We start from the raw sequence: 15,000 nt of genomic DNA on the forward strand, positions 1-15,000 counted from the left end.
CAGTACCTAAGTGTTGGTAATAAAGCCAAGACAACAGTACCTAAGTGTTGGTAATAAAGTCAAGACAACAGTGCCTGAGTGTTGGTAATAATGTCAAGACAACAGTACCTAAGTGTTGGTAATAAAGCCAAGACAACAGTACCTAAGTGTTGGTAATAAAGCCAAGACAACAGTACCTAAGTGTTGGTAATAAAGCCAAGACAACAGTACCTAAGTGTTGGTAATAAAGCCAAGACAACAGTACCTAAGTGTTGGTAATAAAGCCAAGACAACAGTACCTAAGTGTTGGTAATAAAGCCAAGACAACAGTACCTAAGTGTTGGTAATAAAGTCAAGACAACAGTACCTAAGTGTTGGTAATAAAGTCAAGACAACAGTACCTGAGTGTTGGTAATAAAGCCAAGACAACAGTGCCTGAGTGTTGGTAATAAAGTCAAGACAACAGTGCCTGAGTGTTGGTAATAAAGTCAAGACAACAGTACCTAAGTGTTGGTAATAAAGCCAAGACAACAGTACCTAAGTGTTGGTAATAAAGCCAAGACAACAGTACCTAAGTGTTGGTAATAAAGCCAAGACAACAGTACCTAAGTGTTGGTAATAAAGCCAAGACAACAGTACCTAAGTGTTGGTAATAAAGCCAAGACAACAGTACCTAAGTGTTGGTAATAAAGCCAAGACAACAGTACCTAAGTGTTGGTAATAAAGCCAAGACAACAGTACCTAAGTGTTGGTAATAAAGCCAAGACAACAGTACCTAAGTGTTGGTAATAAAGCCAAGACAACAGTACCTAAGTGTTGGTAATAAAGCCAAGACAACAGTACCTAAGTGTTGGTAATAAAGCCAGTGACTTTATGGAAACAGTTCAGGATTGTTTTCTGAAGCAGAGCGTAACTGAGCCTACCAGGGGTAATAATTTTCTAGACCTAGTCTTGTCAAATAAGGAAACACTCGTAAATAATCTGGAGATCACTGAAGAGCTTGGCGCAAGTGATCACAAGTCCATCACTTTTAGCATTAACTGGGAATACAAGAATAATGATAATACAGTAAAAATCCCTGATTTTCGTTCTGCCGATTATAATGGACTTAGGGAACACCTGTCTAATCTTAATTGGGGTTATCTAGCTAATGATTTTATTGACGATAATCATACTTATGAATATGAAGGGATCTGCTTTTATGATTGTTTTCTTAATAATGTACACAGTGCCCAGAGTATATACATTCCCCAGAGAGAAATTAGGTCTAATAATAACGATCCCAAATGGGTTAACAGGAGGATAAAGCATCTATTAGGGGAGAAAAGGGAAATTTATAGGCGCATCAGAAGAGGAGAGGTTAACCTTACTGACCAATATGTTCAGCTTAAAAGAGAAGTAAAAAAGGCGATTAGAAAGGCTAAACGTGACTATGAAATTAGAGTTGCTAATGAATCAAAGACTAATCCAAAGGGGTTCTTTCAAGTGTATAGGACGAAGGTGAAGGAAAAAGTAGGACCTCTGAAAATTGGGAATGGACAGCTGACGGATAATGAACTGGAAATGTGTTCCTTATTTAATGACTATTTTTTGTCAGTTTTTACACAGGAAGATGTAAATGAGATTCCAGAAATTAACAATTATTTAGTTCCTGATGAATTTAAACTAACGAATATTACTGTCACGAGGGACATGGTTATTAAACAGACAAAATGAAACAAAATAAGTCCCCGGGACCCGATGAGTTGTTTTCCAGGGTACTTAAGGAATGCAAGATGGAGCTTAGTCAGCCATTAACGAGTGTGTTTAATGCGTCCATCCTTACCGGTGTTGTGCCAGAGTTGTGGAAGATGGCTAATGTGGTTCCTATATTCAAATCAGGGGATAAATCCACTCACTGGGGGTAGGTTACATCGCCTGCCAAGTCTTTTGCTTTCGTATGGAGTGATTGCTGTGTGCATATTAGGAACCAGTCCCTCCAGAATCTTCCAGGTGTAGATTACGATATATCTCTCTCGCCTGCGCTCTAGTGAGTACAAGTCAAGTGCGCCCAGTAGTTAGGGTGTTTGGTGGAACTTATACGTGCAGTAAAGGTTCTCTGTACATTCTCTAGATCTGCAATTTCACCTGCCTTGAATGGGGATGTTAATGTACAGCAGTATTCCAGCCTAGAGAGAATCATTGGCTTAGCATCTCTTGTCTTGAATGTTCTCGTTATCCATCCTATCAGTTTTCTGGCAAATGTAATAGTGGCATTGTTGTGGTCCTTGAAGGTGAGATCTTCGGACATTACCACTCCCAGGTCCTTCACATTACTTTTCCGCTCTATTGTGTGATTAGAGTTTGTGGTATATTTAGGTTCAGAAAGGATATAGGAAAGAACTGGTTTGGTAATAGAGTTGTAGATGACTGGAACAAACTCCAGAGTAGCGTTATTGAAGCTAAAACCTTGTGTAACTTTAATTTTTTTTATCTTAGGCCAGTAAGTAACGTAGACTTGCCTAGCATGGGCCAGTAGGCCTTCTCAGTGCTCCTTATATTCTTATGTGTGTCTGTGTGTGCAAGTATAGGAACAGTACTGTTATATTCACAATATTGTTAATTATTATTATTATTGTTATTTATTATTATTATTGTTAATTATTATTATTATTATTATGGGGAACGAATGGTAATGTAGGCAGCTCCATGTACTCGGACCAAGATCACCAGCATTACGTTTTCTTTCCCCCGTATGGAGGGCTGGGGGATTGGTGGGGGTGGGGGGAGCTGTCACAATAAAGCGCGGGAAAAACAAATGAAGATCAGGGAGTGCGCGCCAAAATCATCAGCTGACTGAGACACACAGACACACATCACTGACTTATATATCCTCGTTACAAGCTTCATTAGCGGGGATAATGACTGAGTGACATTTATAATACACTTATTTACCCACCTTGTCATCCACAAGTGCTACTGGATTTATTAACCCACTGAAATATATATATTTTTTTGTAGTTGCGGGAAATATTGAGTGTGCTTGCTGGCCTAGCCGCACGCGCGCGCGCGAGCGCCATTGTCAACTCCCTCTCTGTCTCTCTCTTGGTACCTCGTCTTCTTCCCCATCTCCCCCTCCCCTCTCACCCTCCCTCCCCTAACACTCAATACAGCTGTAACTCCCCTGCCTCCTCCCTTCCCCCTCCTTCATCCCCAACCCCCCTACCGTCCTCACCAACACACACACACACACACTCCATTGTCTCCTACCACCCAACATTTTCCCCTCTCCTCTCATTCCTACCCCCTCCCTCCCCAACACTAACCTCCCCTCGTCCCCCATGTTCACTCCCTCACCCCTTTTTTACTCCCATAATACAAGCCTGGTTGATCCACCAGGAGGCCTGGTCTAGGACCGGCCCGCGGGGGCGCTGACCCCCATAGAAATAATTCAGCTAGGCTTCCTTTAACTAGGCTTCAGCTAGTCACCCCATTAAGAACACAAGAACATAAGAAAAAAGGAACATTGCAATAGGCCTACTGGCCTATGCGAGGCCAGGATAATGAGGGGGCTGTTTCCTGAGGTGACCTCGTGGGTTTGGTCACACCTGTACACTGCCATAACATACTGGAATGAGAGATATAGGAGGGAACACCAAGTGTTGTCATGGTGTAATAGCGCACAATATGCGTGATAAAGGAATAACAGGGAAAGTGGGTAGATGGATCTATACTTCCCAACACATGGAACACAAAGATTAATAGGAAACAGAGTAGTCAGTGGCGGCTACAGTGAAAAGCTCTGTTCCACAAGGTACAGTACTCGCTCCTAGTGTTCCACAAGGTACAGTACTCGCTCCTAGTGTTCCACAAGGTACAGTACTCGCTCCTAGTGTTCCACAAGGTACAGTACTCGCTCCTAGTGTTCCACAAGGTACAGTACTCGCTCCTAGTGTTCCACAAGGTACAGTACTCGCTCCTAGTGTTCCACAAGGTACAGTACTCGCTCCTAGTGTTCCACAAGGTACAGTACTCGCTCCCAGTGTTCCACAAGGTATAGTACTCGCTCCCAGTGTTCCACGAGGTACAGTACTCGCTCCCAGTGTTCTACAAGGTACAGTACTCGCTCCCAGTGTTCTACAAGGTACAGTACTCGCTCCTAGTGTTCCACAAGGTACAGTACTCGCTCCTAGTGTTCCACAAGGTACAATACTCGCTCCCAGTGTTCCACAAGGTACAGTACTCGTTCCTAGTGTTCTACAAGGTACAGTACTCGCTCCTAGTGTTCCACAAGGTAGAGTACTCGCTCCCAGTGTTTTACAAGGTACAGTACTCGCTCCTAGTGTTCCACAAGGTACAGTACTCGCTCCCAGTGTTCCACATGGTACAGTACTCGCTCCCAGTGTTCTACAAGGTACAGTACTCGCTCCTAGTGTTCCACAAGGTACAGTACTCGCTCCCAGTGTTCCACATGGTACAGTACTCGCTCCCAGTGTTCCACAAGGTAAAATACTCGCTCCTAGTGTTCCACAAGGTACAGTACTCGCTCCCAGTGTTCCACAAGGTACAGTACTCGCTCCCAGTGTTCTGCAAGGTACAGTACTCGCTCCTAGTGTTCCACATGGTACAGTACTCGCTCCCAGTGTTCCACAAGGTAAAATACTTGCTCCCAGTGTTCCACAAGGTAAAATACTCGCTCCTAGTGTTCCACAAGGTACAGTACTCGCTCCCAGTGTTCTACAAGGTACAGTACTCGCTCCTAGTGTTCCACAAGGTACGGTACTCGCTCCCAGTGTTCCACAAGGTAAAATACTCGCTCCCAGTGTTCCACAAGGTAAAATACTCGCTCCTAGTGTTCCACAAGGTACAGTACTCGCTCCCAGTGTTCTACAAGGTACAGTACTCGCTCCTAGTGTTCCACAAGGTACGGTACTCGCTCCCAGTGTTCCTCATGGTACAGTACTCGCTCCCAGTGTTCCACAAGGTAAAGTACTCCCACCCCATCCTGTTCCTCATCCTCATATCTGACACAGACGGAGATATAAACCATACCACCTTGTCTTTCTTTACTGATGATTCAAGGATCTGCACGAGACTGTCATCCACTGAGGACACGGCAAATCTCCAAGCAGATATAAATCAAGTTTTTCAATGAGCCGCAGAAAAAAATATAAAGTTCAATGAGAACAAATTTCAACTACTTCGTTATGGAAGGCTTGAAGAAATAAAAGCTAGATCGGTGTTTAAAACAAATTCCAGATACACAATAAAACGGAAGAGTAATGTGGAGGCCTTGAGAATCTCACTTTCAAAGATCACAACTGTCATAATTCACGTCTGCATTAGGAAAATGATAGGATCGATAATGAGAACCTTCAAAACAAATGATGGATAACTAGAACCTTCAAAACAAAGGATGGATAACTAGAACCTTCAAAACAAAGGATGGATAACTAGAACCTTCAAAACAAGGGATGGATAACTAGAACCTTCAAAACAAGGGATGGATAACTAGAACCTTGAAAACAAGGGATGGATAACTAGAACCTTGAAAACAAGGGATGCCAAGACAATGATGATTGTTAAGTCACTTGTTCTCTCTAGGCTGGAATATTGCTGTAGACAAACAACTTTCAAGGCAGGTGAAATTACAGATCTGGAGAATATACAGAGAACTTTCACTGCACGTATAAGTACAGTCAAGCACCTTAATTATTTGGAACCTTTGAAGTGCCTTGACCTGTACTCCCTGGAACACAGGCGAGAAAGATACATCATAATTTACACCTGGAAAATCCTAGAGGGACTGATCCCAAATATGCACACAGAGATCACTCCCTATGGTACTAGGTCAGATTCAATGCTCCTTCCTTAAGTGAGTGTGAGCTGACCTGACTAGGTTGGGGCATTGGCTTAAGCCGGTAGGAGACTTGGACCTGCCTCGCATGGGCCAGTAGGTCTGCTGCGGTGTTCCTTCTTTCTTATGTTCTTATGAAAGCAAAAGACTGGACAGACGGTGCAACATTCCACCAATGAAAAGCAAAAGTGTTGTGAGTACACTGAGAGACAACACAGTAAGTGTCAGGGGCCCAAGACTGTTTAACTGCCACCCAGCATACATAAGGGGGATTACTAATAGACCCCTGGCTGTCTTTAAGACTCTTGGGTACCTTCAAGACTCCTGGCAGTCTTCAAGACTCCTGGCAGTCTTCAAGACTCCTGGCAGTCTTCAAGACTCCTGGCAGTCTTCAAGACTCCTGGCAGTCTTCAAGACTCCTGGCAGTCTTCAAGACTCCTGGCAGTCTTCAAGACCTCTGGTTGTCTTCAAGACTCCTGGCAGTCTTCAAGACTCCTGGCAGTCTTCAAGACTCCTGGCAGTCTTCAAGACTCCTGGCAGTCTTCAAGACTCCTGGCTGTCTTCAAGACTCCTGGCAGTCTTCAAGACTCCTGGCAGTCTTCAAGACTCCTGGCAGTCTTCAAGACTCCTGGCAGTCTTCAAGACCTCTGGTTGTCTTCAAAATGAAGTTGGTCCACCGCGAGGTCTGGTCATGAACCAGGCCGCGGGGGCGTTGACCCCCGAAACCTCCAGGTAGACCCCTCTCGCCCCCTCCCCCATAGCTTGTTAGCCCAGCCACCCCATCCCTCGTCCCATGTGACCTCCGCCCAACCCTTCCCCGACCTTGTGACCCTGTCCCTCCCTCCGCCTAATCTCTTCCTCCCCTCCACCCCTCCAGTTCCCCTTACCCGCCCTTCCCCCCTACCCTCCACCCTCAAACTCTTGCCCACACTTGTCCTCTTCCCTGTCCCCCCACCAGCCTCTTCAATTTAGGTCATACCTATCACACCATTCCCACTTTTCCCCCTCCCTTCCCCTCCCTTTCTCTCTCTCTCTCTCTCTCTCTCTCTCTCTTAAATGCTGAATTCATAAAAATGGTCTGATATACCTGGAGGGGGGTTCGGGGGTCAACGCCCCCGCAGCCCGGTCCATGGTGGATCAGGTGGTGATCAACCAGGCTGTTACTGCTGGCCACAATCTACCCAGCGTAGGAACCACAGCCTGGCTGGCCAGTCAGTCCTTGTGTTGATGTCCTCTCTCCATCTATCACTTTCTGTTTACTCAATCTATCTTACTACCACCACCACAGTGGTGGTAACTATCACCATCACCACTACCTGCCTAACCTGGTTGCCAGACTCTTCCTTCCCACCATTCCTCCCTCTCCCCTCCCCACCATCCCTTCTCCCCACCATCTCCCCTCCCCACCATTCCCATCAATGTTATCTATATTTGGCTGGGACTCACCACTCTGCCTCCTCAGCTCTGCCTTATTGACCACTCTCTTGCCACTCTATCCATCCCCATCCCCTATCCATACCTACCCTACTTCCCTCACCCTTCACCTCCTCTTCCTCCTCTACCCACCCATTTTACCCCATTCCCCATACACAAGAATTTTCTCAAACTTGAAACTCAGACACTGACACTTCAAAAGGAAGACTGGTAGCGTCTGGGTTGTGGGCGGACAGTGAGGTGTAGGGCGGGAATGGATGGGTTGGATTGATGGTGGTGGAGTGAAGGTGATAGGCGGGACTGAGGGAGGGTCGAGAGAAGTCAGGTATTCAACCAGATATCATTAAAGAATGAGGATATATTGCGCTACCAATGGGTTACCAGTAGTCTCTTCCTGGCCGGGGGGGGGGGTCACCGCCCCCGCGGGCCGGTCCCAGACCAGCCCTCCTGGAAACTTTTGAATCTACCTGTGTAAGATTCTGGCTTGTAAAAAGCATATGAAACATTACTTAGAGTGCGGTAGTTTCCTACTAGGTACGACAGCTTTTCCTACTAGGTATGACAGTGTTTCCTACTAGGTATGACAGTGTTTCCTACTAGGTATGACAGTGTTTCCTACTAGGTATGACAGTGTTTCCTACTAAGTACTACATTGATTCCTTTTAGGTATGACAGTGTTTCCTTCTGGGTACGACTGTTTCTTGCTGGGTACGACAGTGTTTCCTACTAGGTACGACAGTGTTTCCTACTAGGTACGACAGTGTTTCCTACTAGGTACGACAGTGTTTCCTACTGAGTACGACAGTGTTTCCCCTGAAAACGGAAGGGTTTTCTTCTGCGTACAAGTGTTTACACCCCGTAGCTATAAAAAGAACATTTTCCCTGTTTTTAAGGTAGGTTACATAAAGCAATAGTATATCTCACCATAAATACGGCAATTTAACAACTGTATTAACACACTCAGAGGTTGTATCTGGGCAAGACCAGACAACGTTCAGATATGCACGTGTTTCAGAATATGCAAAATAATGTTAGTCACGAAAGCGCTTGGAATTCCTCTGTTCTTTCACAGTGGTTGTTTTGCACACACACACACACACACACACACACACACACACACACACACACACACACACACACACACACACACACACACACACACACACACATACACACACATACACATACACATACACACACACATACACACACACATACACACACAAACACACACACATATATATATATATATATATATATATATATATATATATATATATATATATATATATATATATATATATATATATATATATATAATCGCAGGTATAAAGTGGGTCGGTGTCAGGTACGCGGGGAATGGCCCCTGGTTTTGATCCCAGGGTACAAATATAAATGCCAGTTAGTAATGCAGCCCAGCCTCTCCTAGCCTCTCCTAGCCGCGGCCAGGATGCCTGCGTCATTGCAATCACCGGGGAGTGCTAAAACCGTAAGGGGGTGAAGGGAGGGGAGGAGGTCATAGCTCCTGGGAGGCAGTCAGGTATGATGCAAGAGTCCTTCAGTATGAAGGCGTCTCTCCCTAAAACCTCCAAACATTGTCCTCTTAAATCCGTGTAATCTGGCATCTATCCGCCATTCCATGTCCTTGGCTGGAGGATTGACACACTCAGGCTAGTGGACAGATGGTTGAAGGGTTGATGTGGCCGGGAGGAGGGTGAAAATGGCAATGAACAGTGTGTGGTGTGTGTGTGTGTCCCCGCCGCCACGGCCCGCCTCCCGCCGCCACCTGCCGCCGCCGCCGCCGCCCAGCAGACAGCAGCACCACGCCTCAACTGTGCCACCCAAGTGTTACCACTTACACCTCTCGCACGACCTAATTTCTTCCTCTCTGCGCCATTTCAAACCGCATCGCACTTACAACCGTGTCATCGGTTTTCGGTAGGCCGTCCTGCGCCTTCCCCCGCAGGATCAGGCTGGAGTCAAGAGCAAGTCAGGTTTAAATGGGGTGTGGAATGGAATAATATTGTGAGAGGGTTGAAGCGTGGAGCTGGCAGGACTGTATGAGGCTGACGCGGTTACCAGGGTTTGCGCGATGGGCGAGACATCGATGTCCTCTCAACCCAGTAGGCTTTTTAACCATAGGCTTTTTTGTGTTTTTACGGGTAGTTTTTGTTATTTGTTGTAGTTGTTGCATTTATTGGTTTATATTGTAGAGGGAACCTAGAAATATCTCACTGAGAGAGAGAGAGAGAGAGAGAGAGAGAGAGAGAGAGAGGAGAGAGAGAGATATTGGAAAGTAATTAAGACTTGACTAGCCTGGTGTTAGAGAGAGAGAGGATATAGTGTGGTGTTGCCGGCAACTTAACGACCCACACCCTCCTCACCTCCTCCATCTTGGCATGATGCGCCGCATATTTTTACATTTGGCGCGAAATCTTGGCGCCTGGTGTTAGCAGCAAGCGGCGCGCGCGCGCGTATATACACCGCGCGGCGCGCACACACACCGCGCGGCGCGCGCGCACACGCACACACACGCACACACACACACACACACACACACACACACACACACACACACCTAGTCAAGCACGTCAAGAAATTAGAGAAAGTGCAAAGGTTTGCAACAAGACTAGTCCCAGAGCTACGGGGATTGTCCTACGAAGAAAGGTTGAGGGAAATCGGCCTGACGACACTGGAGGCCAGGAAGGTCAGGGGAGACATGATAACAACATATAAAATACTGCGCGGAATAGACAAGGTGGACAAAGACGGGATGTTCCAGAGATGGGACACAGACACAAGAGGTCACAATTGGAAGTTGAAGACTCAGATGAATCAAAGGGATGTTAGGAAGTATTTCTTCAGTCATAGAGTAGTCAGGCCGTGGAATAGCCTAGAAAGTGATGTAGTGGAGGCAGGAACCATACATAGTTTTAAGGCGAGTTATGATAGAGCTCATGGAGCAGGGAGAGAGAGGACCTAGTAGCAATCAGCGAAGAGGAGGGGCCAGGAGCTATGACTCGACCCCTGCAACCACAAATAGGTGAGTACACACACACACGCACGCACGCACACACACACACACACACACACACACACACACACACACACACACACACACACACACACACACACACACACACACACACACACACACACACACACACACACACGTCACCTGAGTGAGCAGATACCAGTCACTTAAGAAGCTACAATGGCATTTCTGGAGACAGTTTTGGCACAGAGGAAGTTATTTCTGTAAGATATTTTAAGCCGCACAGCATAATTATAATATTTTAAATATTCCCCCTCTACCTGTGCCACGGGGGGGGGGGAGTTGAATGATAGCTCTAGGCCTTTCATGTTGCAACACTCGGCACATCATCAGAGGCTTGCAATCTTGCAGGAATGAGTAGGAAGTCCAGGCAGATTCGTTCCCTGAATCCTTATTCTATTTCTGCAACATTCCAAGCTCTTGATGTGTTGATTCTTGCAACACAAAGGGCCTAGATCTACCAGTCAACTCCTCCCCATGGTTATTTTGCATCTTTTATCGCTCGTTCGCGATTGTGTGTGTGTGTGTGTGTGTGTGTGTGTGTGTGTGTGTGTGTTGCGTGTTTGGGTGTTTCTTGTGTTGTTTACCCAACACAAAACACGCACACACACACACACACACACGTTCAGTGAAGAGGCGGGACCAGGAGCTGAGTCTCGACCCCTGCAACTACAATTAGGTGAGTACACACACACACACAGACTCTGAGGTGTCCCTGTTTGCAGATGACGTGAAGTTGATGAGAAGAATTCACTCGATCGAAGACCAGGCAGAACTACAAAGGGATCTGGACAGGCTGCAGACCTGGTCCAGCAATTGGCTCCTGGAGTTCAATCCCACCAAGTGCAAAGTCATGAAGATTGGGGAAGGGCAAAGAAGACCGCAGACGGAGTACAGTCTAGGGGGCCAGAGACTACAAACCTCACTCAAGGAAAAAGATCTTGGGGTGAGTATAACACCAGGCACATCTCCTGAAGCGCACATCAACCAAATAACTGCTGCAGCATATGGGCGCCTAGCAAACCTCAGAACAGCATTCCGACATCTTAATAAGGAATCGTTCAGGACCCTGTACACCGTGTACGTTAGGCCCATATTGGAGTATGCGGCACCAGTTTGGAACCCACACCTAGCCAAGCACGTAAAGAAACTAGAGAAAGTGCAAAGGTTTGCAACAAGACTAGTCCCAGAGCTAAGAGGTATGTCCTACGAGGAGAGGTTAAGGGAAATCAACCTGACGACACTGGAGGACAGGAGAGATAGGGGGGACATGATAACGACATACAAAATACTGAGAGGAATTGACAAGGTGGACAAAGACAGGATGTTACAGAGGTTGGACACAGTAACAAGGGGACACAGTTGGAAGCTGAAGACACAGATGAATCACAGGGATGTTAGGAAGTATTTCTTCAGCCACAGAGTAGTCAGTAAGTGGAATAGTTTGGGAAGCGATGTAGTGGAGGCAGGATCCATACATAGCTTTAAGCAGAGGTATGATAAAGCTCACGGTTCAGGGAGAGTGACCTAGTAGCGATCAGTGAAGAGGCGGGGCCAGGAGCTCGGACTCGACCCCTGCAACCCCAACATATATATATATATATATATATATATATATATATATATATATATATATATATATATATATATATATATATATATATATATATATATATATGTGTGTGTGTGTGTGTGTGTGTGTGTGTTTTATAATAATGAGTACGATGTAAGAATAATGATATAAGGTGGGTAGAAGAAAGAATGAGAGGGGAGTGAGGGTGTGAGTGGCCAGCCAGAACAGGTTTGGATCATCGTACGGCTGCCCACCGATGCTCCACCACTCCGTTCATTGCACTTCAAATCTTCCATTCGATTTTGTTTCGTTGTTGCTTATGGCGTTAAGTTGGGCGCCTGGCGAGGCTCCAGTGATCGCAGCAGCAGCTTAAGCTTAGTAAGCTTACCACGGGAGAATAGCTGTGTGTTGTGTTGTGTTTGTGTTGTGTGTGTTGTGCTGTGTTGGGTAAACAACACAAGCAACACAATACAGTAATGAGGAGTCTTCTAGGGAGCTGTGGTGCGTGTGAGGGAAGGTTGGAGGGAAGGAGGGGGTGTTGGTGGTGGCTGTCTGCTGGATGTTGAAGGTGGTGGGGGGGACGGAGGTGACCCTAGGGGGAGGGGACACGACCCTTGGGGAAGGGCGTCCGTCTGAAGGGGTGTAGGGGGAGGGTACACGATCCTTGGGGAAGGGGAAGGAGGGGAAGAGAGAGACAGACAGACAGACAGAGACTTACCAGCGAAAAAGCGAGATTTTGTTTATACATGTCTTGCCCAGCAGTGATTTAGTGGTGACCATCCCTGAACCTGACTGACAGCCTGGCTGCCCACTTGTTCATCCCTGAACCTGACTGACAGCCTGGCTGCCCACTTGTTCATCCCTGAACCTGACTGACAGCCTGGCTGCCCACTTGTTCATCCCTGAATCTGACTGACAGCCTGGCTGCCCACTTGTTCATCCCTGAACCTGACTGACAGCCTGGCTGCCCACTTGTTCATCCCTGAACCTGACTGACAGCCTGGCTGCCCACTTGTTCATCCCTGAACCTGACTGACAGCCTGGCTGCCCACTTGTTCATCCCTGAACCTGACTGACAGCCTGGCTGCCCACTTGTTCATCCCTGAACCTGACTAACAGCCTGGCTGCCCACTTGTTCATCCCTGAACCTGACTGACAGCCTGGCTGCCCACTTGTTCATCCCTGAACCTGATTGACAGCCTGACTGCCCACTTGTTCATCCCTGAATCTGACTGACAGCCTGGCTGCCCACTTGTTCATCCCTGAACCTGACTGACAGCCTGGCTGCCCACTTGTTCATCCCTGAACCTGACTGACAGCCTGGCTGCCCACTTGTTCATCCCTGAACCTGACTGACAGCCTGGCTGCCCACTTGTTCATCCCTGAACCTGACTGACAGCCTGGCTGCCCACTTGTTCATCCAGGGGCAGGCGCCGCGCATGCCCACACCCGATACTAATTCACCCTCTTGCCTGTCTGTCTGTCTGTCTGTCTGCCATGCTGACGACACTCTGTGTATTAGATGATTGTGCGGAGGCAGCGGGTTGTACCCGTGACTAGCTAGACCATCCGCTTTAAGGTGCTGTTATTGCTGTTGCTGCTGCTGTTACTGCTGTTGTTGTTGCTGCTACTGCTGTTGCTGCTGCTGTTGTTGCTGCTGTTACTGCTGTTGTTGTTGTTGCTGTTACTGCTGTTGTTGTTGTTACTGTTGTTGCTGTTACTGCTGTTGTTGCTGTTACTGCTGTTGTTGCTGTTACTGCTGTTGTTGCTGCTGTTACTTCTGTTGCTGCTGCTGTTACTGCTGTTGTTGCTGCTGTTACTGCTGTTGTTGCTGCTGTTACTGCGGTTGCTGCTGCTGTTACTGCTGTTGTTGCTGCTACTGCTGTTCTTGTTGCTGTTACTGCTGTTGTTGCTGTTACTGCTGTTGTTGCTGTTGCTGCTGTTGTTGTTGCTGTTACTGCTGTTGTTGCTGCTGTTACTGCTGTTGTTGCTGCTGTTACTGCTGTTGTTGCTGTTACTGCTGTTGTTGCTGTTACTGCTGTTGTTGCTGTTACTGCTGTTGTTGCTGTTACTGCTGTTGTTGCTGTTACTGCTGTTGTTGCTGTTACTGCTGTTGTTGCTGTTACTGCTGTTGTTGCTGTTACTGCTGTTGTTGCTGCTGTTACTTCTGTTGCTGCTGCTGTTACTGCTGTTGTTGCTGCTGTTACTGCGGTTGCTGCTGCTGTTACTGCTGTTGTTGCTGCTACTGCTGTTCTTGTTGCTGTTACTGCTGTTGTTGCTGTTACTGCTGTTGTTGCTGTTGCTGCTGTTGTTGTTGCTGTTACTGCTGTTGTTGCTGCTACTGCTGTTCTTGTTGCTGTTACTGCTGTTGTTGCTGTTACTGCTGTTGTTGCTGTTGCTGCTGTTGTTGTTGCTGTTACTGCTGTTGCTGCTGCTGTTACTGCTGTTGTTGCTGCTGTTACTGCTGTTGTTGCTGTTACTGCTGTTGCTGCTGCTGTTACTGCTGTTGTTGCTGTTGCTGTTGTTGCTGTTACTGCTGTTGTTGCTGCTGTTACTGTTGTTGTTGCTGTTACTGTTGTTGCTGTTACTGCTGTTGTTGCTGTTGCTGCTGCTGTTACTGCTGTTGTTGCTGATGTTACTGTTGTTGCTGTTACTGCTGTTGTTGCTGTTACTGCTGCTGTTACTGCTGTTGTTGCTGCTGTTACTGTTGTTGCTGTTACTGCTGTTGTTGTTGCTGTTACTGCTGTTGCTGCTGCTGTTGTTGCTGTTACTGCTGTTCTTGTTTCTGTTACTGCTACTGTTACTGCTGTTATTGCTGCTACTGCTGTTGTTGCTGTTACTGCTGTTGCTGCTGCTGTTACTGGTGTTGTTGCTGCTGTTACTGCTGTTGCTGCTGCTGTTACTGCTGCTGCTGTTACTGCTGTTGTTGCTGTTACTGCTGTTGTTGTTGCTGCTACTGCTGTTCTTGTTGCTGTTACTGCTGTTGCTGTTACTGCTGTTCTTGTTGCTGTTGCTGCTGCTGTTACTGCTGTTGTTGCTGCTATTGCTGCTGCTGTCACTGCTGTTGCTACTGCTGTTACTGCTGTTGTTGCTGCTGTTACTGCTGTTGTTGCTGCTGTTACT

The 15,000-nt window shown here is 46.9% G+C and overlaps 1 protein-coding gene across 7 annotated transcripts in view; it reads left to right on the forward strand.

Moving 5' to 3' along the window:
* tna (tonalli) overlaps positions 1 to 15,000 on the forward strand; it is a 191,891-nt gene that overhangs the window by 46,411 nt on the left and 130,480 nt on the right. The window lies entirely within an intron of this gene.

The sequence above is a fragment of the Cherax quadricarinatus genome, chromosome 44 (assembly GCF_038502225.1).
Source record: "Cherax quadricarinatus isolate ZL_2023a chromosome 44, ASM3850222v1, whole genome shotgun sequence".
NCBI lineage: Eukaryota > Metazoa > Arthropoda > Malacostraca > Decapoda > Parastacidae > Cherax > Cherax quadricarinatus.